Raw genomic sequence first — 27636 nt, forward strand, 5'->3', positions numbered from 1 at the left:
CTTGGCATCCTGGAATTAACACGTCCAAAACACAACTCTTGCTTTCTCCTCACCCTTTCTCCCCAACCTGCAGCTCCCACGGGCTTCCCAATCTCAGCAAAGAGAAACTGCATTCTTCCAGCTGCTCAGTGCAAAAACATTGGCATCAACCCCGACTCCTCATATTTGCACACAACCTGTCAGCTCTTCCTCTGAAACACATCCAGCATCTGACCGCTTCTCAACACCCTCGTCCAGGCCACCCTCAGCCCTGGACGGTCTCACTGGTCTCCTTATTTCCATTCCTACCACCCTAAACCAGGGAGCTGCAAACTTTTTCTTAAAGGGCCAGATAGTAAATATTTTAGGCTTTGTGGGCCAGATGGTCTCTGTCGCAACCACTCAACTTGGCTGTTGCAGCTCAAAAGCAGACTCAGACAATATGCAAACGAATGAGCGTGGCTCGATTCCAATAAAACTAGAACTCAAATGGACACTGAAATCTGAATTACACAGAATTCTCATGTATCACAAATTATTATTATTCACCTTATTTTTTTCAACCATTTAGAAATGTAAAAAGCATCTTAGTTTTGCGGGCTGCACAAAACAGGTGGCTGGCTGGATTTGGCCTGCGGGTGGCCATTTGCCAACCCCCGCCCTAGACTGTTCTCTGCGCTACATTCAGAGTGATCCTTTACATCAGGTCGTCTCCCTGCTCCAAAATTCTCAGATGCCTTCCTTTCTCATTCACTAAAATCAAAAGACTTTACCATGACCTGTCAGGCCCTGCGGGATCCAGCTCCTGGCTACCTCGTCTTCCTCTGCTCCAACCCTCACTCAGTGTGACCACACTGGCTTCCTCACTATTCTCCTGGCTTCTCTCCTGCTCCTGCCAAACTCACATCCACCTTCAGGCCTTTGCTTCTGCTGTTTGGAACAGTCTTACTCCAGATACTACCTGGATCACTGTGTCACTTCCTTCAAATCACCGTACAGGAAAGACACCGGCTCAAGTCACACTTGCTAAATAGCACACACATGCACCCACCCGGGCCGACATCCAGGAACCCTCTAAATGGTTTACTTTGCTTCCTGGCTCCTCATCACACTTACTGTCATCAACGTTTCCATGGTTTATGTAGAAATAAACACAACAGGCCGTTTTTAAAAGAGAAAGTCACAGGGTGTGTAAGAGCAGGAAACCAGCAGGCAGGTTACCTGGGGGGAAAGACCCACAGCACCACGTCCTGCTACGTGACACTGGGTGGTTATAGTCACCACTCTGTTCCTCCCCTGCAAAACGAGGATAACAAGAGCACCCACTTCCTCGGTGTTCTGAGGAGTAAATAGCTAATAAATGTAATAACAGGTAAGGTACATATAATCAATCAATTACTGGTACTTGTTTTTTTTAATTTGCCATTTTAACCATTTAAAATTTTTTCATGTTTATTTTGAAAGAGAGAGGGAGAGCGAGAGCGAGCAGGGGAGGGGCAGAGAGACAGGGAGAGAGAGAATCCCAAGTAGGCTCCACACTGTCAGTGCAGAGCCCAACACGGGTTCAATCCCACAAACCATGAGATCATGAACTGAGCTGAAGTCAAAGAGTCAGACCCTTAACTGACTGAGCCATCCAAGTGTCCCATTGCTGGTTTTTTTGTTTACTTATTGGTTGTGACAGCTCCCTCCAGCCAGAAAATAAGCTTTTTGAGGTGAATGGCCTTCTTTGTTTACTGGTTATTCCTGGTTATTCCTGATAACGAGGACGACATCTGCTACCGGACATTCAATACAATATATACTCAGCAAATGAGCGTTTGAGTTTAAGTCATTTGAGGGTAGACAACACTCTACCCCCTGCTCCAGCCATACACTGACACCAGGGAGAGCAAAAGCTCTCTTCAAACCCAGCACAGAATGAAATGGATAATCTCCTACTCCGGGCGGGTATGTTTGAGGAGGTGGGGAAACAACTGAGACCCCGAAGGAAGGCACCCCTGCCAACCTCGGGGTAGCAACACGTCACCTCCCAGGAAGCCTCCTACACACTGTGCTGCATACGCCTGGGTTACATGCTCACATCTCCAGCCAAATGAGACAATAAACAGATGTCACAGCCGGTCAGGTTCAAATTCTGCATATGATATGGCACCTTACTACCTAGGAGCACAGTTTTATATATATATATATATATATATATATATATATAGAGAGAGAGAGAGAGAGAGAGAGAGAGAGAGAGAGAGAGAGAGGTCCCAAGAGAATTCCTGGACACAAGCATCAAAGACCATTTATTCAAAGCTTACATTTAACTGGCTTCATTTTTTCTTTAATGTGTATTTACTTTGGAGAGAGAGACCGTGCGAGTGCACAAGTAGGGGAGGGACAGAGAGAGAGAGAGAGAGAGAGAGAGAGAGAGAGAGAGAGAGAATGAATCCGAAGCAGGCTCCAGGCTCTGAGTTGTCAGCACAGAGCCCGACGCAGGGCTCAAACTCACAAACCTCGAGATCATGACCTGAGCTGAAGTCGGATGCTTAACCGACTGAGCCACCTAGGCGCCCCCAACTGGCTTTTTCTAGAAACAAAGACTATCTTGCCAAATAGCGAAAGTCTTCCCCAAGCAAAAAGATGGTGAAAAAACATCTCTACCTGTCAGACACATGCGCTACTCAGCGTGCATCACAGGTCCGTGGATTTGGCACTTCTGCTAGAATTACTGAGTTCTGATTTACAGATGGTATGAAGACGAGTTAAAAAGTACTCCTGGGTTGGGGCGCCTGGGTGGCTGAGTTGGTTTCAGCTCAGGTCATGATCTCACAGTTTGTGGGTTTGAGCCCCACATTGGGCTCTATGCTGGTAGCATGGAGCCTGCTTGGGATCCTTTCTCTCTTTCCCTCTCTTTCAGCCCTTCCCTGCTTGCTCGCTCTCTCTCCCTCTCTCTCCCCCTCCCTCAAAATAAGTAAATAAAACGTTAAAAAATAAATAAATAAAGTAGTTCTGGTTTCTACTATTTTGTGACATGGTCTTTGATAGGAAGATACCTATACATCCTGGTATGACACGAATTTTTTCAGGTGAGAGCCCTACTTCCTTTCAAAGAAATAGGGGTTGGAGTGACTGGGTGGCTCACCAGGTTAAGCCTCCGACTCTTGATTTCAGTTCAGGCCATGATCTCATGGTTCGTGACATCAAGTCCCCGTCAGGCTCTACACTGAGCACAGGGCCTGCTTAGGTTTCTCTCTTTCCCTCTCTCTCTCTCTGCCCCTCCCCTGCTCGTGCACGCTCTCGCTCTCTCTGTAAATGAATAAACATTAAAAAAATAATAAGTAAAAGAAACAGGGACAAGGTCACCTATAGTTAAGCAAAGTAGAAACAACTCTCCTAACCCTCAAAACTACCATGTTTCACCACGAGATGGAAAGCGAACATCTTCAGCAGTGGTTCTACCAAACAGACAAACATGAGGGAGACGTAGGCGGTAAAAACACACCTTTATTGGCTGGCATATAATTCAGCTGCAGAACCCCACGGGCAGTGCAGCAATGCCAGACGAGCATTATGGGCGAACGATACGAGGAAGGGCAAGAAACCGGGGGCTAACAAGAGGATGCATCCCAAGAGGTCAAGGTGAACTGGCACGGACCTCCCAAAGCCTCTTTTCTGCACTGCTCGGGCCTCCTACTGACAGTGGCCTGACCTGAACAAACGAATGGGGCTCCCTGGGCAGAGGTTTTTCTAAGTGATAAGACCCGAGGTAAGTTTTTTTCGGTTATCCCCGGTGGCTGTCGTGCTTTTTAAATTCTGCACTTGGCCATTAAGGTCACTGTGACATAAACAACACAGAGGGCCTGCACGAGCCAGGCAGGCACACGTCCCATATCCCAACGCTGCACTGCTATACGGTGGCAAAACCCGAAAGCTCAGGATGATAGCACTCTAATTTAATACTGTATTTAGCTGACGATCCTACATAACCCTTTGTCAGCTTTTGTGATCTAGCACAAAACCACATGCCTTGTGATATACCAGCTGGGCTGTGGTAATGCCCTTGACTGGAGGCTTAAAAGCTTTGGTAGGGACAGAACTTTGATGTATTGTATTTCCATTTCAAACTGCAACGATCATCCCTGGATTTGGCATCACACAGAGTACTGCCAAGATTAGATTATGGCTGGTTAATAAGAGTACCCCTCCCCTCCCGTGCCGTCCACGAGTGATGCGGGTCTCTGCTTTGCTTGTTTGCAAGATCGAAAAGCCATGACTGCCTGGTTTACAGGATACAGGCATAAGAACCATCTGCCTGGTCTGGTGTTTCTTTAATTAAAACTTTAATTACAGATATATCTCTGCACAGATACGTGCAGTCTATCAGCTCCTGCTCTTAATTACCTGCGCTAATGAGAACAGAAGGAGTGTTTGCTGAGCGTCTACTATGCGCGAGCCCCCGGGCCGGACGCTGTGGCATCACACGAGCAGGCAGTGCCGGGTCAAACGGCCCAGCCCAGAGTTCCAGCCCTCCCCGCCCGTCCTCTTGCCACCATAACGAGAGAAGTGAAACACTCAGGATTCTCCTTGGAAAAGTGAAGGGCGAAGGGGGTCAAGTATTTACAAGGATCAGCGCAGATGAGAGCAAAAGCACTGGACAATCGAACCCGACTCACCGCAGTCCTGAGGCGGGCGGATGTGCTATGTGTCCTCACGCCGTGTACTGGTGACCCAGGGGAAAGATTCATGAGGAGAGTGGCAAGTCTGGTCTAAATCCTATGGTTCCGAAGCATGTCACACGGAGCCACGGTAACCGTGGCCCGTTTCGCAGGGAAACCAGAAGCAAAGACTAGAGCTAACAGGAGAGGTTTCCCGTGACTTCCCGAACGGTGCAGCCGCACCGCCACCGCCTCTCTTTCGCTAGCCCCTCTCTGGCTACGGCCGACGGCCACTGAGGAATGGCAGGAACATCTCATCCTTGTCCCAAGCGTTCCCTGGCCTCCTCAATGCCTGAAGAAGGGCTAATCTCCGTCAGAACGGCTCCTCAGCGGCCGGATGGGGGCCACGAGGAGGCCCACTGCTCGCCCTCAGAGCGCTCCGCCTGTGGAATCCGCTCGTGTCCAGCTCTGGAAACTATGCAGCAAATACACTAAAAGCCTGATACCGGTGCCTCGACAACGGTCAAGTCCATCCTAGTATCCCACACTCTGTCCTACTCAGTGAATCACAAACAAAAGCTGACCGTGTTCAGGCTAATGAAGGGTAGTGCCTACTCCTCAGAAAGATCGATGTGAAGACAAATTAAGGAATGTCGATGTGAACACCTACTTGGTGCTACGCCCCCTGGACGACTGCCAGTGCTTTGCCGTCTGACGACAGAAATGCCCAGAGGCATGTGGACGATGGATGGAGGAAAAAAAAAAGAGGAAGGACAGGAGGAGGAGGAGTTGGGAGCCAGAGGAAAGGAGGGGAAAATAAAGATACAAAATGGGAGAAAAAAGGAGAAGTGAGAGAGGAAGAAGGCAGAGCCCCCTAACTGCATTCAGTTCTGTGATTAACTTCAAACCTGGTTTTGGGGATGGTCAGACGCCCACTTCCAGAGAACTACAGTCTGTGGAGTGGACGGCTGGGACTTTTCCCACAGAAAGGGTGCTGATTACAGATGGCTGAATTACTAAATTGGCCCACAAAGGCCCATTTAACTTACAAAATAGCTAACTATAGAATAGCACTGGGCCATGTTCTGGAAGCATGAGTCTATACGTGCACAAATTATTTACATTATTTTCTGTCTATAACATAAACTCCCTAGACTGCTGAACCCAGCGATCAATGGCTCTCAGCTAGAAAGGCCAGATCAGAGGCTGGGACACGGCCAGGGCTCCGTACTTTATAAAGCTAACAGGTGATCCTGGATGTGCAGCCAAGATGGAGTGGAAGCCACTGCTGGGGAGCCCCTGTGAGGACCACACATGTGATGGAGTCTTCCCGGCAATGGTGGAGGCAGGTCACCGGAGTCCTTACTAAGTCAGGGCTGCTGATGGCTGAGGGACAGTAATGCACACAGCTGAGTCCCCTGTGACCAAACAGCAGAACTATTTCTGGTCAGGGTGCAGCCACGTTTGCCAGGAAACCCAAGGAAGCAGGTGCCAGGAGGACAGCACCTGGAATTTAAGTCCCTGGTCTGTGATTTCCAAGGAGTATGACCCGTGAAGGCGGATCCAACCGCCTGAGCATCAGTGTTCTCTGGTGCAAACCATCACCCACCTCAGAAAAATGTAGATGATTAAAATGCATGGAAGTGACCCGAAAATACATGTGACACCCTCCCCCCACCCCCAAACAGTGACTGCCTCCACTTTTTCGACTTAGAAGGAAGCACTGAAGCCTCATACGGTTTTCTGACTCCTTGGGAGCCCACCGGACAGCTTGTCGAAGCTAAAGGAGAAGGAATCCGTGCCAAACTAAGTGAAAGATGAGGGGTCTCTTTTCTTGTATCTCCACAGCCAAAAACCGCTAACTCAAAGGGACCTATCAACAAAGGATTAAGTGCTCTGAATCATCTAAACTTTTCTTCCTAAAGGTCAGGGGCCCAGAGGTACCTTTATGCACCTGAACCGGCACCTGCTTTAGAGGCGCCTCATAACCGTAAGCGTCCCGTCCCGGCTCCCCTCCCTGGGAGCACGTCCAGCTCTCTCAGTCAGAAGACTAACGGGGAAGCTCTCTGAAGCTTCGCTTCCTGCAAGGTGTGTGCTCCCCTCAGAATTCCGTGTCACTGAGACCCCATCCTGCCTGGGGTTCTCCTGGCGTGCAGAATCTGGCCTGGATGCCACAGCCACTGCCACCCTGCCTGCCACCCCTGCTCTAAGTACTGTGCAGACATCAACTCCCCAGAGATGCATCATGACCCTCTGAGTAGGTAGCTATTCCTATCATCTCCATTTCAAAGAGGAGGAAACTGAGGCACAGACATGTCAAACCACCCTAAGGGACCCAGGTGGGAAGTGGCACTGGACCCAAGGCAACCTGGCCCCAGAGCCCGTGCTCCCAGCCACTCAGTACAGAATCCACTCCACCCGCCTCTCAGCATGACGATGGCTGCGGCCAATAGGACAGCCACAGGATGAAGTTTAAGTTCAAAGCACCTTCCTCCCGGATTCCCAGTGCGGCCAGCATACAGTGTTTCATTTATCCTGCCAACCACCCTAAAAAGCAAGTAGGAGACATAACAACATCTACATTTCACATAAAAGGAAACTGAAGTAGAATCCACATAATGTTTCAGAAACTCCTACACCGTTAAGCCGAACAACTGATTTCACTGTTTTTAATAACATCACATCAAAGTCTTTGAAGTCTTTCTACTCCAGTTCTTTAGTTTTGTACAACTACCTTAAAAGACAAGAACGGCACATCCACATACCCTGCTAGTCAAAAGCAGGTTTTCCTGACTTCCAGACTAGAGTCTTCTCTAATCATGCTTTAAAAAACCACATCCGTGCGGCTTACAACTTACTAGAATTCCTAAATACTACGCAAATAAGCGCTTATTAAAAATAAATCATAAATATGTCCATACACTAGCTCTCTTTGAAAAATGAAGTTATCTTAAAATGCACTTAGCAGAAAACTTTAAAGAAAATCTAACTGACCTAATTGCAAAACAAAATATCACAATAAAGCATTTCTCTTGGGCACCTATGTATGCCTCTCCAGCTCCTACTGGACTTATGAATAAACTATCTGACTGTCTCTAGGAGACATGGCAGCCTACGGGGAAGATGTCAAGAGGCCCTGATTCTGTCAACAGGGAGCATGTGACCCTCTGGGGACCAGCAGCCCGCTCCCCACAGGGGCTGGGTGGCTGTGAGGGCCACACGGCCCCTTTCAGCCCTGAGAGTCTCCGTGGGGTAAACTCCAGCCGGGCACAACTCCTGCGGTGCGGGAAGGATGTCACATCAGAGGAACGAGTAATGGGTAGGATCTGGAAAACATTCCTACACAACTTTGAAAGCATTCTCATTTAAAAACAACAACAACACCTTAAAATGCAAGGCGACAAATAAGTTGCTCACAACTATTGGGACGTTCATTCCATGCACTTCCTGGCTTTGTAATCACAAGATTTATATTTCTCAGCTCTGGTATTTTGCAATTCTGTGAAAAGACAGCCAAGGTCACAGGCAGTTTTACAGGTATGTAAGTGTAACAGACAAAAACAAGCCAGTAAGCCTGAAGAAGTGTTCATGAGAGTTCCAATCTCCAATGAACAGCTCACTACAACTAATTTTAACTTGTGGTTCTAATGAATGACATAAACTTTTATAGGTATCGACAAAGCTCAGAGAGGACTTAAATCCATTTCAGTGCTCATTTAGCAGCTTCAGCTGTGTGCCATTAAAGCATCAGCATTAAATGTTAGAGAATAAAATAATGAGACACTTAAAAAATAATCTGTGCTTCAGCAGGCCAGGCTAAGAAATTTCACATGATTTTTTTTTTTTTTTTTTTTTTAAGGAACATGATTTCTTAGGAATATCCTGCCAGTTCAAAGAATTAACTCAAGTTTGACTTTTATTTTTAGCCTTTGGTTTGTTTTGCTTCTGAGTAAGAATTTTCTGAAAAACAGAATACAGTTAAAAATGTCTGAACAACAGTCACCAAATAGCATATGTCATAAAGCAATCAGGTATACAGACCACTGCAGCTGACCACCCAGGCTTCAGCAGAGACAAAAGGACATTTCTGATCATGTTAAAAATGTTGCTTGTTCTCAACTTACGCCTCAAATAATGACATAAGTATTAAAGGAGGGGAAAGGTACATTTTGGGAAAAAGACGACTTTCTTATCTTCTAGCCCATACATGGAACTAAGGGGCTCAATTTTCTGACCCAATAATACTTGAGAACATAAAATGTAATCTGAGGTTGTAGAATGTGGCAACTAAGACTAGTAAATTCAAGTCGCCACTATTTCTGAAAGACAGAGGAGGTAATCTGCAAAGGGTGGGGTATGTGCTGATGGGGAAGGGGTGTATGTGGAACGAGGAGGTGGTGGCTGGCTGCTGCATATGTGAGTTATGTGTGATCACCAAGTTAACTTAGCTATTGCAAAACACGAATAGAAAAGGAGATAATATTGTACGGGGAGAGGCACTCACTAAACTTAAATTTTAGAAGGATGAAAACACAGATTACACTTTATTTTAAAAACTGAAATGAATTTTAATACAGAAAATGAAGACAGCATTTTGCAAATTTATCGCTCAAAGGGGTATCTCTATTTGAGGAAATCAGCGTGTTACACTTTGAGAGATGAAATGTTACAGCTTGTACACCAAAATTAAAAAATGAAATTAAATTAAAAAATGAAATGGTTACCAAGGTAATGCAGGTCAGGGGATCAAAGGTGAAGGGTCACACATTATTAAAAAGAAATCCAAAAGGACGGCTGCATCATGATCTCTGCAAAACAAAGGAGCTCTAGTAAGTAAAACTAGTATCTCTGAGAATTTAAAATCAAGTTCTTGAAAAGAAGACTCCCCTGTAATTGAATACAAGTCATTCCTGATTCCGTGTAGAGCCATTTTTATGTAGGCACAAAACCAAATTTCAATTACCTGTTACCAACAAAATTTTTGCAGACATTTAACCGTGTAACATTAAAACCCAAAACATCTCCGATCATAAGTGACTGTGAAGTACTGACATTTCCACTGGACCCCAGACCCTGTTTTCTGGAAATTACAGTGTTTGATAAGTTGCCAATAGATCAGAAATCTAATTTGGTCACAGTGTGGTGAGGTTTTTTTCCTCTCCTCAAGGAATGAGTTCCAAAATTGAGTTTTTGCAAATTTGTTTCATTTGAAGTAGCTGCATAAAATTTCCATTATTGGAACATTTAGTGTAACAATGTTCTAGAAGATAGCAATAAAGTGATACATGATGAAATAAACTGTGCAACTCCATCTATTAAGATCTGTTCTCACATTCGACTTTCACTGCACCGAGGGGAGAAAACACATTTTAGGCAAAATAACTTGCTAGTTCTCATGGATTTACACAGAATTAGTAGAAGCTGGACAAGAGAAGTATCTGACAATGAAAAAAAAAAAAAGTACCTGACAGGTTAGGCTTCAATTTTTTGTTATTATTTACTCATCTTCCTCATTAACAGATTAGAACCATCGGCTTTAAAAAGGACAGCAAGAGCTAAGGTTCTGTTTTGCAACACGCGGCTACCACCTGAGTCACCACAAACCCACTTTGCGGCAACAGCAAGCATGACAATTAACACTTACAGCAAGTAATTCCCATACTCCTGTCACTACTGAAGGAAGTGAACACAACCATGATCGAGATCGTCTGCTCTCTAACAGGGAACACTCCCTGATTTCAGGACCCACAGTCCACAGCACCTCCTGGACAGCAGGCTCTGGCAGGCGGTGCAAACAGTGGCTCCAGGGTAAGTGACAGGCTCCGTGGGGAGCCACAAAGGACCTGATGCCAGCACCGCCCTTCTTCCAGGCCCCTAGTTGCATTGCACCCCACAGTATCTGACATTCTGAGTTTACCTTGTTCAAATCAAATTCCAAAGACACTTACATATTAAAATACAGACAACTGCCCGAAAGGATTTTATCAAAAGGAACGGCATATGCTTTCTGATGGCTGAGAGCAATCAATAACTAAACAAACTCCATAAACATCAGATTTCGGTTCCCCCGATTAGATTCTGTTACAAAGGACGTGCAGAGAGCTGCATGCACCAGACACCAGTGTGTTAGTGCCTTAAGGCCACGATTCTAAAAACACGATTTTTTTAAGTTCCATAGCTACTGAAAAGTAAACTAGCATTTCATTTCTCTGGAATGCTCATCTCATGGAAAGTCTGTCACATATGTATTTGCTGCTGGGAGGCATGCAGGCGACTGGGAGCCCTGCAGCAGGAATCGATAGCCTATCAAACACAGGCGTGTGTTGTTCTAGGGGCTGGTGCTCAGGTTTGCGGGAGAAGGCTAGAAGCCAGCGCTGTGTCAAGTTTGTTTTACTAGAAGATCTATTAAAATGACAAAAATAAGTGGGGGGCCTGGGTGGCTCAGTCAGTTAAGCTTCCAACTGGGGCTCAGGTCAGGTCATGATCTCGCAGTTCAGGCGTTCAACTCCAGCCCTGGGTCGGACTCTGTGCTGACACCTCGAAGCGTGCTTGGGAGTCTCTCTTTCTCTCTCTCTGCCCCTCCCTTGCTCTCTCTCTCTCTCTCTCTCTCTCTCTCTCTCTAAAAATAAATAAATAAAAAATAAATAAAGTGGGGTGCCTGGGTGGCTCGGTCGGTTGAGTGTCCGACTTCGGCTCAGGTCACGATCTCGCGGTCCATGAGCTCGAGCCCCGCGTCAGGCTCTGTGCTGACAGCTGTTTCAGATGCTGTGTCTCCCTCTCTCTCTGACCCTCCCCCATTCACGCTTTGTCTCTCTCTGTCTCAAAAATAAAAATAAATGTTAAAAAAATATTTTAAATAAATAAAGTGACAAAGGGTGCATCTACTCTGATCAAGTATCTGCATCTACCCCTTCATCACCAAGACACGTGCATTTATTAACTAATTTCCTCTTAAAACTAGAGGATGGAGTCCTTATAGAGACTTTTCCTAAAGTCTTCTAAATCACTTCTAAAATTCACCAACTCACAAAAATACGTTAGCCCAAATTTTCTACCAGTTTAAGCCCTGCCAAAGCTGCAGACACACCAACCCATTCCAACATGACAGACGCCCAGGAGCAAGGAACTGCTCTCGCTACAACCAAGCACTTTCCCACAGATATGATCACAGCCTAAGTAACAAACACAAACAGAACTCTCCCCAGCTAAATACTTGCAAGCTCTGACAAACAAGCGCCTCTGAGTAAGTCTGTGCCAATAAATAAAATTCTGGGTGATTCAAGAAATCTATGAAGGACCTGAGCTAATGTTTTTCAAATGATTTTAATTGGGGTGGAGGAGAATAAAGGCCACCAGGAGTCAGCACATCCCTAGTACCCAAGGGTCCTGGAACATACTTTCATGTGTAAAAGGAGGGCTCAGGGGCAGGGCACACATTGTCACCAGAGCCCCTTTGCTGAGCCAGGCACTTGGAGCACACAGACATTTTCCCACAGAAACAATCTGGCAACTGTCTACTTGACCTGAAATCTGGTGAAGCGACAGGCTGGCTCAGAATTCCAGAAGCTATGGGGCCTGAGCAGCTTTTTATTTTTTGTTCAAAGGACTGGCCCAAGCCAAAACCTGATGGATAGGAAGATCTTCCCAGCCCCCTTCCTGGACCCCAGACAGAGTGGCTCAGGAACCAATTACCATCCTCAGATCTCCTCCAGGAACCCCCTTTTCTTCCCTGAGGCCGTTTACTGGCTGACAACAAACGGACTGAATTTATACAAACCGGTGCATGCAAAGACTAAGGGGGCTTCTTCAACCCAAAACAAATCTCTCGTTGGTAGAATTGGCATTTTTCCACCAAGGGGCACACAGAGGGCTCATCTACTACAAGACAGTTCCCTTCCAAAATGATTACCAGTAACTGAATTCAACAACAAATGCTCAAAAATCCTACTACCTCCTAAAACTTGAGGGGTATAACTAACATGTACGCTATTCTCAATCTAAACTGGAAAACTTGGGGGGCCTGGGTGCTCAGTCAGTTAAACGGACAACTTCAACTCAGGTCATGATATCATGGCTCGTGAGTTCGAGGCCCACATCAGGCTCTGTGCTGACAGCTCGGAGCCTGGAGCCTGCTTCAGACTCTGTGTCTCCTTCTCTATCTGCCCCTTCCCTGCTAGTGCTGTCTCTTTCACTGTCAAAAATAAATAAGTATTAAAAAAAAAAAAAAAAAGACATCCATAAACTGGAAAACTATGCTGCCATAGTGCAGAGTAATAACATCAAAAAAAATAAATAAATAAACAACCAAGCTTCATTTTCATAAGACCATCAGGTCATCAGAGTTCTGGTGAAGAATACTTTTTGCAGGGAAACCCTCACCTATATTAATTAAGCTCTCAATGTCTGGACCACTTTTTAGAGAGACGTGTTTTCCAACACACTTTGTATTCTAGTTAATTTTTACTTATTTACTTATTTTTGCCAAGGACCAGCCAGCATTTATAGGCACAGAGAATTGGCTCGTTTCTCAACTAAATAAACACAGGACAAAGAACATCTTTTCTAATGAGGTTAATTAAATCATAACACAAATGCTGCCATTTTCATTCACCTCAAGCATATTACTTACAAAATAAAACACATGGAAGAACCAAAAAGAAATGAAAAATAAAGAGCCGAGAAAATGCAGAGTCAGGACGCTAGGAGACAGCTGGCAACAAATGACAGTAGAGCCCTATCTTACTTCTTTACAAAATGTCTAGTAACTCAACAGTACAATGCTTTCTACAACAGAAACTAACCTCAGCAAGTATGTTCAGAGATGAAAAAGAGAAATGGCCAGCCAAAAGTTTACAGTGTGAGCCAAAACAAAAACAAAAAACAAATCTTTACCTATAAATACAAGGAATAAATCACCAACATGTCATTCAATAAAACAGACTGAAATAAAATGCACTTGAGCTAAGTATATCCTTCAGTTAAGTGGGGATTATATTCCTATCGCCTTTCCATGATAGGGTTTGTTAGAAATACCATCTACTGAGAAACTAAGAGAACAAAAAGCATTTGGTCTTCTGTGCCCTTCCGACAACAGTCACCATCTCTACCATTTCTTCAACTTCTCCGGAAATACAGCTCTGCCAAGCTTCTCAAAGATAGTCTGTTCAAAGAGATTTGTGTGTCTTTTTCTCCAAACTTTCTATCAGTGACAGAGCAACCGATACCTACGATCATCACCTTACTTCCACTAGTCCTCGGAAAGAAAATAAAGGCCGACACTACAGGTTAAATACTTTCTAACCTATGATTTTACCCTCAACAATGTCATTCCCACCCACCTCCCCCCCAACAGCTTCAAAGGTTTCAGGAAAGAATGAAGAGCGTGGGAGGAAGGGACAGCAAAGAGCCCCCAGGAACTCTTCAGAGTGATGAATATGTTCATTACGGTGGAGCACGGCCGTGCGGTGTGGGCACGTGCACACCCTTCACTGCACACTTAAGTCCGTGCCATTTATTACATGCCAATTAAACCTCGAAAAAGCTACTTAAGAATGAGGGGGTATGCAAGACAGAGACTCTGCCCACCCCTACACCCTTTGAGCCACATGGCCGTGCTGTGGCCCCCGTGCAGAGAAGGCTGAGAGCCAAGGGGGAGTGTGGGGGAACCACTTATTGCTGAGCCGCTGGACCCCAACTCTAGAACCACATTTTCTAAATGGAAAATCAGAGAACCCTGACCGTTTCTCCGAAATGATGAAATCAGCTTTAGACATACTCCTAGCTTTGCAAATGACATGTAAATTCACCGAATATTCTCACATTTTTTTCTTCAGATTTGAAATTTACGTCAACTTGCCGTAGCCAACACCCATTCCTTTCTGATACTATCCCACTAGGGAAAAAGAGCAACACAACATATGCCAAATTCCCCCAAATACAAATTTATAAGAAATAAAACAAAAGGGAAACAGGCTGGTCCACTGCGTACCTTACTTGTATCTTACTTGTTCCTCAGTTTACTGATCGAGCATGCCCACGCTCCCTTTAACTGCTCCATGGCTTCCTGCACGATAATCAGGATCATTAAGACTCCGACCTTTGCCTTCTCCTCTTTTCACTGATGCTCAGACTTCAAACTCAGTAAGTCTTATTTCTTTAAACCAAGTCATTTGTAAAAATGGTTTCCCAAGTCCTGTCACAGGGAGATTACAACCCAGTGCGTCAAACGAGGAACTACACAGACTGCAGTTTTGGTAAAAGCACCAGGAGAGTCGGACCAGAACAGTCACAATCATCACTGTAAGAAACAGGGCCCAGGTAGGTCCAACCACCCCCTCCAGCCCCACACATGACCTGCCTCCTACAGGCAGGTGTCAGTCACCATGTCAGAGCTGCCAAAGTGGACAGTTAAGGAACAAATTCCAGCTGATAACAGCTTTAAGGCAGTCCTCCCTCCCAAAACTATTAACATTTTTAAAATGCCAACTGATCCCTAAAAAGTCTTTAAAACCCAAAAGAATGAAGAAGCTACACTGAAAGGTCGGTGGCTTCACAAGACACAGCGAAGTCAGTCCTTCCCGGGCTCTGAAACCAGGTCACGTGGTTCTAGCTCCCAGTAACAGTTCTACCACTTAATACTTCCATGACCTTGGACAAATTATTTAAATTTTCACTGAGTCTCACTCTCTTCATTGACAACATGAAGATAATGACACCCCCACTTCATAGGGTTACTGTGAGAGTGACAGTAAGTAATATAAACTGCTTAGTATAGTGCTTAGGACCTACAAAGCAATCAACATTAGCTGTGTGATTGCAACGATTATGATCCTGATCATCTTATATCCTTTTTCTTATCTCATTCTTTCCAAGGTTTACAATTCTGCAGGCGGAAAAGGTTCCCATTTCTGCAGGCAGAAAAGGTTAAGTTCAAGATATAGACCTTAAAAAGGTAGAGCTGGAATTCAAACTACAATCTGTCCAGATCTGCCCTACTCCATGACTTAGCACCAGAGGGTATGGAAGGTTCCCACTGGCCCTACCCCATCCAGGGCTCTGCACATGTTAGGAAAGGCAATAAATGAATAGGTAGGTCCTTCAGGTGAATACATGCTTCCAGATCCACTGCTGTACCCATCACAGGACCTTACAAAATGCAAAAGGATACAGGTAGGGGGGCACCTGGGTGGCTCAGTTGGTTAAGCATCCAACTTCAGATCAGGTCATATTTCATGGCCGGTAGGTTCGAGCCCCGCATTGGGCTCTGTGTTGACAGCTCAGAGCCTGGAGCCAGCATCAGATTCTGGTCTCTCTCTGCCCCTCCCCAGCTCATGCACTGTCTCTCTGTCTCTGTCTCTCTCTCAAATAAAAATAAACATTAAAAAATATTAAAGGATACAGATAGGATTTACAGCAGTGGAATGATAGCATTAAATTCAAAGGCTTATTTGCATATTTGCATGTTTGAAAAAAGGAAGATAAACCTGTTTTCCACTCTGCAGTTCTACCCACTATTGTAAATAAATGACAGATCTTGGGGTGCCTGGGTGGCTCAGTCGGTTAAGCATACAACTTTGGATCGGCTCATGATCTCACAGTTCGTGGGCTTGAGCCCCATGTCTGGCTCTGGGCCGGACAGCTTGGAGCCTGGAGCCTACTTCGGATTCTGTGTCTCCCTGTCTCTCTCTGCCCCTCCCCCGCTCACACTCTGTCTCTCTCTGTCAAAAATAAACAGTAAAAAAAAAATTTTTTTAGGGGCTTCTGGGTGGCTCAGTTGGTTGAGCGTCTGAGTTCGGCTCAGGTCATGATCTCACGGCTCGTGAGTTTGAGCCCCACATCGCACTCTGTGCTGACAGCTCAAAGCCTGGAGCCTGCTTCAGATTCTGTGTGCCCCTCTCTCTCCACCCCACCCCTGCTTGTGCTCTGTCTCTCTGTCTTTCAAAAATGAATAAACATAAAAAAATTTTTTTTTTAATTTTAATAGCAGACAGATCCATTTATTCAACAAATACTTACTGAGTACCTAACTCTGGGGCGGGCTCAGTACAAGAGGTGCCAGGGGCACACAGTGAAGGGCAGAGAGGCCTCAGCCTGCGAGTGAGGACTCCCACACACAGGGCACCACGCAGAGTGAAGGAGTGCAAGGCCGTGTGCAGACCCCTGCAGGGGTGTCCCTGCAGCTCTCAAGGGGGCCTGCAAGTTTCCCCTAAGGAAATAACATACAGCAGAGATGCGAAGGACAAGGTGGAGAGTGACCATCTTTTAAGCAGCGGAAGTGACATGTAAAAGGCAGCAGAGCAGGAAGCAGCTGACAGTGCAGAAGGAGAGACTCAGGGAAAAGAAACAGGGGACGGAACAGGAATCAAGGGGAGAGGGGCTTGGCCGGAGGCTGGAGGGTGACAGATCGCACAGGCCTCACAGACCATGTTGAGTAGTTGGGATGACATCTCCAGTACAACAGGAAATCAACTAGAGGACTGAGAAAAGGGGTACTGTAACCCTGCTGCATGTTTAAAAGACCACTCTGGTGTCTGGGTGGAGACTGGGTCGGGAGGAGGCAAGGGTACAAGTAGGGACAGGAGCCAGGAGATCCCTCAAAGCAGTCTGGGCCCAGGTGATGGTGGCTTAGACGGCAGTGGTGGCTGTAAAAAGTGATTTGGACAGAAAGGAAATTTATCTGCAAACAGAACCAGGAGGTATGAATTCAGGCTGGAGTAAAAGGAGGAAGAGGAGGCAAAACGGCCTCTGAGGGGGGAAAAATAGTAACGCACAGAGGAGAAACCTGATCAACACCACCTCAGCTAGGTGATCAAGGTTAACACCGTCAGTGATGAGTCATGTTGACAGCAGGCACCCCTTGATAGGACGTGACGAGGATGGCAGTGTACCTCTGGGGTCTGCCTTCCCCAAACCCATAACCCCAGCCTAGTGGTGAGGAAAAGAGCAGACACACCCAACTGAAGGACATACAAAATATGTGATCTGTCAAGGCCAACAAAAACAAGGGAAGTCTGAGAAGCTGTCACAGTCCAGAGGAGCCTATGGAGACCTGACTGAATGTAATGTGGCATCCTGGATGGAGTCCTGGAACAGAAACGGACTTTAGGGGAAAACCAAGGTAATCTGGATAATGGGTGGAGTTTAGTTTATAATAATGCATCAGTACAGATTGGATGGGACCAGTGTACCAAAGTAACATTAAGAGAGAAACTGAGCAGGGGGTACACAGAAACCCTCTGAAATATTCTTGCAACTTTTCTGCACATCTAAACCTACTGTGAGACTGCAGAAGTTTATTTTAAAACTGCCCCCCTGCCCCAGGTCTGACTGGAGCCCTTTATTGAGACAGGAGAGACAGAGAGGAAGACAATCAATTCTTTTTCAGACACACGAAGCAGAAGCTCGTCAGACCCTCCAGCAGAGACATCAGGTAGGCAGCTCTGGCGTGGAGCTCGGCAGAGAGCGCTGGGCTCAAAAACAAACAGGAGGGGCGCCTGGGTGGCGCAGTCGGTTAAGCGTCCGACTTCAGCTCAGGTCACGATCTCATGGTATGTGAGTTCGAGCCCCGCGTCGGGCTCTGTGCTGATGGCTCGGAGCCTGGAGCCTGTTTCCGATTCTGTGTCTCCCTCTCTCTCTGCCCCTCCCCCATTCATGCTCTGTCTCTCTCTGTCCCAAAAATAAATAAACGTTGAAAAAAAAAATTAAAAAAAAAAAAACAAACAGGAGCCTGGATGGGCCCGAATCTGTGGAATGGACGGGCGGGGGCAGGCAGGGAGGTGTCACTGAGATAAAGAATGGAAATCAAGATGTAAAGGCCCTCAGATTCCCAGAAATAATCCACACTTAACAGTCACACAGGAAAGGTCTACTGTCAAGCCCCGAGGAAATTCCACCTTCAGATGCTGAGTAGAGATCAAGAGGAAAGCCAAGGAGCAGACACCATCCCAGAGGCCAAGGGAAAAGGCGTGTTCAACTTGCTTGACTATATCTGAGAAACCTAATCGGATAAGCCCAAAAAAATGCTCCTTATATTAAACAACTCTGAGATTACTGGTGACCTAAGAAAGAAGTTTCAGCAGAATAATGGAAGCTAAAATCAGACTGGAGTATTTGAATCAGAGGCAAAAGTGGGGGGAAAGACAACTCTTCTAAGAAGTCTGGCTCTCAGACCTGCACACCCTGTTCACAGCAATATAATCACAACACCCAACAGTGGAGGCAAGCCAGGTGTCCATCAGCAGACGGATGGAGAAATTAGGTGCAGTGTGTACGTAACAGAGTATCACTCAGCCTATAAAAAGGAAGGACATTCTGACACCTGCTACAACATGGATGAACCTTGAGAACGTTATACTAAGTGAAACAAGCCAAACACAAAAAGACAAACATTGCATCATTCCACTTCTATGAAGAACTTAGTAGTCAAATTCACAGAGACAGAGAGGGGAACAGAGGTTTGCCAGAGGCTGGGGGGCAGGAGAGAATGGGAGTTACTGTTTAATGGGAACAGAGGGGGGCGCCTCCCGTGCTCACGCTGTCTGTCTCAAAAATAAATGAAACATTAAAAAAAAAATTTTTTTAATGGGAACAGAGTTTCAGTTCCACAAGAGGAAAGAGTTCAGGAGCTAGATGCTGGGGACAGGTACACAACAACGTGAATATAGGTAATGCCAAAGAACTGTATACTTAAAAATGGAGCTAAGATGATACATTTTATGTTCTATATATCTACCATGATTAAAATGTTTTAAAAACAAGTCTGGCTCTCAGAATGCTGAATCCATATGAAGCTATGATGACCTATGATGAAAACTACTTAACGCTGGAACACCTTAGCCTAGGTCAGCACTCCCTCATGACATGCCACCCATGATACACGGGTAACAGGCACTGAGCCCTTCAGGCTCTGCAAGGGGCCCAGGCCACCCAGAGCCCTGCCCGGTGGGCTGTGACCTCAAGAGAACTCACCCACTAACCCAGCATACCCTGGAAATACTATTATTTTTGGATGTGTTCCCAGATGGGAGGAAAGCTGGGAATCAACAGCTAGAGAAATGAAGGTTAGCGATCATTTCAATTCTACTCTCAGGGGCAAGAAAAGTCGCTTTAATTCATTTTCTTCATCAACCCACAACATTTGCTGCCAAAAGCAAAAAGAGATTGTGACCTCAGCTTACAGAAACTGGTGTTCAGATCATTCAGAGAAGCCAATGAAGTCACACTCCGGTTTCTGAAAGATCTCTGAGAACAGATACGAGTAATAATAATCATGATACATCAGACCGATCAAAATTAAGTAAGTGTGTAAGGAAAGAAGAGCACACAGTGTGGGTCTGATGAAGACACAATAAAGAGCTCAATGAACAGGGGGCATCACGATAAAGAACCACGTGCTTGTGGAAACTTAGCACAAGGTAATCAGGCAACATTTCAATCAGTATGAAAGGCTCAGGGATTCAATAATAAGCATGCATGGGGGGGATGAAACTAGCGATCTACCTCAACCTATCTACCCATTTACAGAACACGTTTATTTGTATTAAACATCTAAGGATAAAAGCACAAAACAGGGAAGAAAATCTAGGGAAAACACTACGTAACTGAGGTGGGGAGACTGTCCCAGGCACACTATCAAGGCCAGAAAGAGTCATGAGTGCATGACACATAGGACTGCCAGGGGATGTATAACGAGTTCAGAAAATTAAGACTGAAATACAGGTGACCAGCCACGGAAAAATGATACACACACTTGTTTACAGAAAAACGAAGAAACCAGAAAGAAAAAGATGAAGAAAAGGGCAGAAGAATGATCAGAAAAGTCAAAAAAGTAATACAAGTAGCCAAAACATGCCAAATCTTAGGAACATACAAAGAAATGCAAATTAACAGACACGTAATTTTTCACCTGAGAAAAGAATTTCAAAACCAAGTGTTGGTTAGGGTTTGAAGAAATGGACACTCATACTCAACTACTGAGAATACAAATTGGTACAGCCTTTCTAGAGGGCACATGACAAATGTTTACACTCTCGGATGAATAACTACTGGCAGGCCTCTCTCCTATGGAAATAACTGGAGAAGTGTGCAAAAATATGAGAACAAGAATGTTAAGTGCATCATTGATTACATGAGCCAAATGCTGGGACAATCCATAAGGGATTCCTTTAAATTTTTACAAAACATCCCTGGCTATGGCTCTGGCGTGGGAAATGAGCACAACAGAGAGTGGCATGGGCAAAAGAATGGCCAGGCAAGAGGCATGCGTGATTCCTCCTGTGTGTGTGTGGGAGAAGGGGGATGTATGTTCTCACGTATACATATACACGTAAACACACACACACATATGTATGCATATTCATTACACACCCATACATGATTTACATATGCACCTTTAACGTTCAGGGAAGGATATAAATCAAATTGTTGACAATGGTAATCTCCTGAGGTGTAAATTTTAAGAAAAAGTTTCAGTTTTTAATCTCTACACTCCTTTGTTGTTAGCATGCTTCCAATGATCACTGATTAACTTGGTAATTAAATATATGTTTGTATACATTTATAATAGAAATCTAATAAAGTGATTTCATTGGGAGGGGTAGATTACCTATGGCAAAAAGGATGTAGGCGATTTAGTATGCTCCCTGTTCCTCATTCACAGTCCTCTGAATATAAGCCAGCTTCCAGCTATGACCGAATGGTCTTAAAACATCTGTATCAAATTCTTTTCAACAAAGGAATGCCCTACACTCATCAGTCAGAAGTTACATCTTCTTGAGCTAGGACAACATTATATATGGCATTGGAATCTTCAAATAAAAAGCCTAAGACTTGACAAATAAAGGGCAATCTTCATGCATACCTAAATGAGAAGAAGGAGTTATGGTCTGTCAATACGATTTCAAGCAAACAAAAGATCACCACAAGGCGAAACTTAGCAAAGGCTACATGAAACACTCACTGAAGGATGGGTCCAGTTAACTGATCGGAAGAATAACGGCAAGGAGTGTAACTTTAAACTCAATACATAAGCGCTGCAGCTGAACTCTAGCTAAACTGGTTTAACTGGCATAAAACTGCCACCGCACACGTACACATACACGCGCGCGCGCGCGCGCGCGCGCGCACACACACACACACACACACACACACACACACACACCACCAGCACCACCACTTTAAGGGAGCAAGACAGGTTGTAAAAGAATTTCAATATATAAATCAATATATACTACCAATTTGATTTTTAAATTACTAGAAACAGCCACCTTTCACCTGGGTAATACCCCGGAGGATGAGGAGATATGTAAATTTTTATTAATATAACTGAGAAACATACAGTGGACAAAACTAATGTCATGAAACAAAGTTAACTCAAAGAATTCAAAATATAATTAAGCCCTCTAAAAATATAGTTAAATCCTCTAAAAGCAAATATAATTTACAGTAGTCCCCCCTTATCTGCGAGGAACACCCTCGGTGGATGCCTGAAACCACAGAGAGAACTGAGCCCTCTACAGACTGTGTTTTTTCCTATGTATATGTTCTCTGATAATGCTTAATATATACGTTAAGGGATTAATAACTAATAATAAAATTGAACTGTAACAATATACTGCAATAAAAGTTACGTGAATGTGGCCTTTCTCTCAAAATATCTTACTGTACTGTACTCACCCTTCTTGCTGTGATGATGTAAGATGACAAAATGCCTACACCATGACATAAAGTGAGAGGAACGACACAGGCACCATGACAGAGCGTTTGGCTACTACTGACCTCTGACAATGTCAGGAGGAGGATCATCTGCTACCAGACCACATCCGATTGTGTGTTAGGTGATACCGCAAACAGCAAACCACAGTTAAGGGGTGACTGCTGTAATCTGAATTGGGGGTATCAGCAATTATCCCCCTACAATATGCAGACCCTCCCTACAATGTATCTTCATCCACGACTAATCTCGTCTTGGCCCCTCAATGTGAGATAATAGAAAATGTATATTAGTCTCTGGCCCCATGCATGTCACAAAGCTCCCAAACCCTTATAATTCTCCTAAATGGTAAGATTATCTTTTGTTCCGATATTTAGCATTCAACCCTATCTGTGACACAGGGCTCCTAAAATCCTTGTCTATTCCTAAACGACAAGAGCACTTGAAGCATCTTTTGTTCTTATGAGGCAACTTCACATTGCCTCCTGGATGGTTCCTGAAAGGTGCTGGTCACCAGAAAAACCAAGCCACGATCAGAAGCTTGGAATTTTCAGCCCCACTCCACCCTCCAGAGAGGGAACAGGGGCTGGAAATGGGAGTTAACAACTGATAACGAGGAAGCCTCCACAAATCCCCAACAGTATGGGGTTCAGGGAGCTTCCAGGCTGGCAAATACATCCATACATGGCAGGTGACCTACCCCACCTCCACAGGGACAGAAGCTCTGGACCCTCCCAGACCTTGCCCTATGTATCTCTTCATCTGGCTATTCACCTGTACCCTTTATCGTGTCCTTTAATAGGGAAACCTGGGAGGCTCAGTCGATTGAGCATCCGACTTCGGCTCAGGTCATGAACTTGTGGTTCATGAGTCTGAGCCCCGCATCGGGCTCTGTGCTGACAGCTCAGAGCCTGGAGCCTCCTTCGGATTCTGTGTCTCCCTCTCTCTCTGCCCCTCCCCTGCTCACACTCTGTTTCTCTGTCTCTCAAAAATAAATAAAGGTTAAAAAAAAAAGAAACTTATCATGTCCTTTAATAAACTGATAGACACAAGTTTTCCTTTCTACAAGAACTCTCCTGAGTTCTGTGAGCTGCTCTAGCAAATTAATCAAACCCGAGGAGGGTGTCATGGGAACCTCAGATCTGTGGCCCATCAGAAGTACAGGTGAGAACCTGGACTTGCCACTGGCATCAGATGAGATGGGAGTGGTCTTGTGGGGCTGAGCCTTTAACCGGAGGTATCTGATGCTATCTCCAGGTACACAGCTTCAGAATGGAGTTCAACTGTAGGACACCCAGCTGGTGCTGCAAAGAACGCCTCCGACATCCAGTGTCAGAAGCGCTAGGAGCATGGCCGGGGTGTGAGCATTTTAGGGGGACACAGGAGGACTGAGTTTTTCCGCAACTCCTTCCTTCCGATCCCCAGGATCCTGTCTCATTCATCGTTCACACATTTACTGAGCACCTACTATGCGCCGCGCACCACTCCAACCTCTAGGGGTACAGCAGTGAATAAAACAAAAATCTCTACCCTGGTGTATCCTGCATTCCAGTGACATCCAATCCATCAACGCTGCCCGTACCACTTAAAACTACATCCCACTGCCCACCCTACCTCAGCTCCTATGTCTCCCTGTTAATAGGTTCTATTTGTTTTCCTTTTTACAATACATTTAGCACCTTACTTTGTTTACGTTCAGTCTTCTCCATTAGAATGTAAGCCCCCTGAAGACAGATTTCTTTTTTGGTTTTATGTGTATTCCAAGAGTGGAGAATACTGCCTGGTGTAAGACATTCCAATATTTGTTTACCTGACTGCCTTCTCTCTATGGTCTCTCCCTCCCAACACAAATCACTTGTCCCCCCCTTCTCCCAACCTCTGTAAAACAAAACACAAGGTTCCCGGCTCTACACCCTACCCCCACCTTCCGCTTTACAGCCAAGCTTCAAGTTAACAGCAATTACAGAACTGCAGTATGCTGTGGTCTGCACTCCACCTGGGGACCTGGGGGCCTGGGGGCCTGGGGGCCTGGGGGCCTGGGGGCTCGAACTTGTCTCATCCCCAGCCACTCCCTGCCTCCCTGCCCACTTCTTCACACACCCCAGGGCTCTTCTGCCCTCAGTCCAGAACCTCCTCTCTGATCACTGACCTCATCAAGCTAACTCTTCCTCATTCTCCTGTCTCAAGTCATGAAAAGAACAAAATATCACTTCGTAAGAAAGTCTTCCCGGCTTCCAATCTAAATTAGACCCTCCTCTCCTATGGCAGCCTGCACTTTCCCTTCATTACCCCTTTATTGGACTTTGTAAATATGTGCATATTCTTATGACTATTTGCTTAAATGGCTGTTTCCCTTTGAAGGCAAAGGGTGTCTTTATCACCACTGAACACACCCATCCCCAGGGACTGGAGCAGTGCCTGATTCAGGAGGAGCTCCTGCCTGACAGAATGGTGGGCTATCCTACTAGGCTTCAGTGTCTATTTTGTCCACTCAACTATCTGGTAACATGCACATTTCTATGTCTGGCATGGACAGAATGGTTAACAACATGTATTAAATAAATGCTGAACACATACAAAGAAGGGGAGACACCATAGTCTTATTTGCCAAGGGAAAAAAAAAACACCGGCATCATCTTGGCATCTTAATCTATACAGCCTTCCAGATGTTTTCACTTAAGCACTGCAACATGGATTGGCTTCTCCAACATCCAGTTCCTGCAGCACGTGCAGTTCCCAGCACCCAACCAGCAGCTTCTCTGGCCTCCAGACAATGTGGCACACAGAGGCCAGCAACGCCTGGCGGCCAGCAGCTTCCCCCGGCACCGCCACCTTGGGGGAATTTGCAGCAGGGTATCCCCAGTAAGAGAGCTCCCCACAAAAAAGCTTTCCTAGGATGTACTAGAGAGCCACTTCGGCCAAGTCTCAGAGGATAGATTCCTACCAAGCTCCACCAGCACGAGGCCAAAAGCCACCTCAGCCACCTCTCGGCCTTGCGGTAAGCCATAGCGTGCCCTCAGGACAAGGTCCGGGTCTCATTCCTGGGGGCCAGGGGCATTTCCCCTAGGAGCTCTCTCTCTCAGCCCTAGAGGCAGCAGCAGCTCTGCGTATCTGCTACTCTAAGCTTCTTTCAAGTTCTCTTTACTTCTTGCTAGCCCATCTCTGGCTACTTCAATTCCCTGTTACAGTTAAAAATTCTTCATAGTAAACTTTTTCTTTCAACTTACTGTTTGACTTCTCTTGACTGGATCCAGACTGATATGGATTTGGAATTAATTTGTATGTTTGTACGGTAGGGCGTCACATTTCTTTTCTTTCCCACATGAATATCTAGATTACCATCTATTCAAAAGACTGTCCTTTCTCTACTATTCAGGAGTGCCTGCTGTGCAATAAATCAAATTTCCAGATCAAGCGGATCTGTATCTGAACTCGTTTGGTCATTTGATCTACCTGTCTACACAACATTCTTTTCATTACCATAGCTTGATAATCAGTCCCACTATTCAGGACAGTAAGTCTGCTCAGGGTGTTCTTCAAAATTATTCTGGCGATTCCTTGCTGTTTACAATTCCATGTATACTTTAACATCAGTTTGTCAAGTTCCACCAAAAAAAAAAAAAAAAAACTGCTGGCATTTTCAATGGTATCATATTAAATGCATAGATGAGGGCGCCTGGGCGACTCAGCTGGAGAAGTGTCTGACTCTGTATCAGCTCAGGTCAGGATCCCAAGGTCATGGAATTGAGCCCCCCTGTCAGGCTCCACGCAGAGCATGGAGCCTGCTTAGGATTCTCTCTCTCCCTCTGCCGCCCCCCCCCCTCTAAAAAATAGTAAATAAAATTTAAAAAAAAAATTTTAATGCATAGATGAATTTGAGAAGAATCAACATCTTACAATATTGAGTCTTCTAATCCATGAACATGGTATATCTCTCTATTTAGATCTTTAACTTTTCTCAATATTTGTTTTCTGTATAGATACCTCATGTTTCTACAGATTAATTCTGAAAAGTTTGATGTTATTTCAAGTGATATTTTTATTACATTTTGTTAGTTGTTGGTATATAAAATTGAGACTGTGTCCAGCATTACCTTAAATCTTGCAACCTTACTTATTAATCATAATTAACTTATAAGGAAATATTCTGGATTTTCTTCGTACACAATTATGTCATCTACAAAATCAGTTTTATTCTTTACTTTCAGACACTTGTGCTTTTTATTTTTCTGGTCTTATTAAACTAAGTAGGACTTCTAGTAAAATAATGATTAAAAATGGTAACAGTAAAAGTAACTTAATTTCTTCCCCAGCTCAGAAAGAAAATTTCCAACATTTCACTATTAAACATGATGTTTGCTACATAATCTCTATCAAATTAAGGACTGTTACGATTTAGTCATGATGTGTTGTAGGATTTCATTTTAAATGGATGCTCAATTTTATCAAAAGCAATTTTTGTATCTATTGACATTATCACATTATTTTTCTGCTTTACTTTATTAACTTGGTGATTTATAATGATTTTTCAAACAGGAAGCCTATCTTTAGAAGTCTGAGTTCAACCTTTTGAAATCTGTCAAGAATTACTTTGGGGATCAGCAATTTTGATAAATGTTCCATGACTGTATAAAAAATACATACAGTTTCTAGATATTGGATGCAGTGTCCTATTTATTTCATATTTCATTTTATTCATTTTTAATATTTATTATTTCAGATTACTTGTTCTCTGTCCCACCGGGTCTAATCTACTAGTAAACCCAGTAAGATCAATTAACTCAAGTTTTTAATTGTGTAATTGAGATATTTTATACCCTGATTCTTTATCAGTTAATAAAATGCATTAAAATTTCCCACTGTGATTTTGGATTTGTCTATTCTTTGTTAATTTTGTCAATTTTTGCCTTGCGTATGTTGAGACTTTATTTTCAGGTACATACAGATGCAGATCTGTTGAGCTGACTATTTTATCATTATGAAATGTCTCTCCTTCTCCCTAGCAATGCTTCTCTGCCCGAAGTTCTACTTTATTAATCTAATCAAGCTTCCTTTCAGATAGTGTCTACCTATCTGCATCCTTGTAAGCAGCATGAAGTTATGCTCCACTTTATTTTTTAAACTGCTCTGTCAATTTTTGTATTTTTAATGAAAACTGTAGTTCATTTTTCTTTCATATAATTACTAATATCACAGGTTTAAATTTGCCTTCTTACTGTTTGCTCCCTGTCTGTCCCAAATGTTCTATGTTTCTTCTTCTGTCTTCCTGCCTCCTTTCGGATTAACCAAGTTTTACTTGAT

At 44.5% G+C, this 27636-nt stretch overlaps 1 protein-coding gene across 7 annotated transcripts in view; it reads right to left on the minus strand.

Annotated features, from left to right (window-relative positions):
* The window catches only part of CAMTA1 (calmodulin binding transcription activator 1), an 850989-nt gene that overhangs the window by 758597 nt on the left and 64756 nt on the right, over positions 1-27636 (minus strand). For 5 of the 7 annotated variants that reach the window (XR_007154534.1, XR_007154531.1, XR_007154533.1 and 2 more), the window contains exon 3: positions 9350-9433. The exons of 1 other annotated variant lie outside the window; for it this stretch is intronic. The gene's annotated coding sequence lies outside the window, so the exon portion shown is untranslated. Of the gene's footprint in view, positions 1-9168; positions 9434-27636 lie in introns of those variants that run through there. One more of the 7 variants, XR_007154530.1, reaches the window with a different exon arrangement.

The sequence above is a fragment of the Prionailurus viverrinus genome, chromosome C1 (assembly GCF_022837055.1).
Source record: "Prionailurus viverrinus isolate Anna chromosome C1, UM_Priviv_1.0, whole genome shotgun sequence".
Lineage (NCBI taxonomy): Eukaryota > Metazoa > Chordata > Mammalia > Carnivora > Felidae > Prionailurus > Prionailurus viverrinus.